Consider the following 1462-nt stretch of genomic DNA (forward strand, 5'->3'; position numbering starts at 1 on the left):
CAGTGGACAGGAGGGGGGGGCAGTGGACAGGAGGGGGGGGGCAGTGGACAGGAGGGGGGGGGCAGTGGACAGGAGGGGGGGGGCAGTGGACAGGAGGGGGGGGGCAGTGGACAGGAGGGGGGGGGCAGTGGACAGGAGGGGGGGGGCAGTGGACAGGAGGGGGGGGGGCAGTGGACAGGAGGGGGGGGGGCAGTGGACAGGAGGGGGGGGGGCAGTGGACAGGAGGGGGGGGGGGCAGTGGACAGGAGGGGGGGGGGCAGTGGACAGGAGGGGGGGGGGCAGTGGACAGGAGGGGGGGGGGCAGTGGACAGGAGGGGGGGGGGCAGTGGACAGGAGGGGGGGGGGCAGTGGACAGGAGGGGGGGGGGCAGTGGACAGGAGGGGGGGGGGCAGTGGACAGGAGGGGGGGGGGGCAGTGGACAGGAGGGGGGGGGGCAGTGGACAGGAGGGGGGGGGGGCAGTGGACAGGAGGGGGGGGGGCAGTGGACAGGAGGGGGGGGGGCAGTGGACAGGAGGGGGGGGGGCAGTGGACAGGAGGGGGGGGGCAGTGGACAGGAGGGGGGGGCAGTGGACAGGAGGGGGGGGCAGTGGACAGGAGGGGGGGGGGCAGTGGACAGGAGGGGGGGGGCAGTGGACAGGAGGGGGGGGGGCAGTGGACAGGAGGGGGGGGGCAGTGGACAGGAGGGGGGGGGCAGTGGACAGGAGGGGGGGGAGGCAGTGGACAGGAGGGGGGGCAGTGGACAGGAGGGGGGACGGGGGGCAGTGGACAGAAGGGGGGGCAGTGGACAGGAGGGGGGACGCAGTGGACAGGAGGGGGGGACGCAGTGGACAGGAGGGGGGGGGCAGTGGACAGGAGGGGGGGGGCAGTGGACAGGAGGGGGGGGCAGTGGACAGGAGGGGGGGGGCAGTGGACAGGAGGGGGGACAGGAGGGGGGACGCAGTGGACAGGAGGGGGGGGCAGTGGACAGGAGGGGGGGGGCAGTGGACAGGAGGGGGGGGCAGTGGACAGTGACACACACACACACACACACACACACACCTACCTCAGTTGATGCGCCCTTTCTCAGTTCCGTTTGGCGCCGGAGGTGGGGAGCGACACCTACCTGTACTTCCGGGCGCCGCCACCGTCTGACTCGGCGCCGCGAGGGAGGAAGGGGGTCCGCCATCTTACGCGCCGCGTGGCAGCTGCGGGAAGCGAGGTGATTTGGAGCGGGGAGGGGGGAGAGGTGATTTGGAGCGGGGAGAGGTGATTTGGAGCGGGGAGAGGTGATTTGGAGCGGGGAGAGGTGATTTGGAGCGGTGAGGGGGAGAGGTGATTTGGAGCGGTGAGGGGGGAGAGGTGATGCCGCTGGGGAGGGGGAAAGGTGATTTGGAGCGGGGAGGGGGAGAGGTGATATATGCCGCTGGGGAGGGGGAGAGGTGATGCCGCTGGGGAGGGGGAAGAGGTGATGCCGCTGGGGAGG

This window comes from Ascaphus truei, chromosome 7, assembly GCF_040206685.1.
Source record: "Ascaphus truei isolate aAscTru1 chromosome 7, aAscTru1.hap1, whole genome shotgun sequence".
NCBI classification, from domain to species: domain Eukaryota; kingdom Metazoa; phylum Chordata; class Amphibia; order Anura; family Ascaphidae; genus Ascaphus; species Ascaphus truei.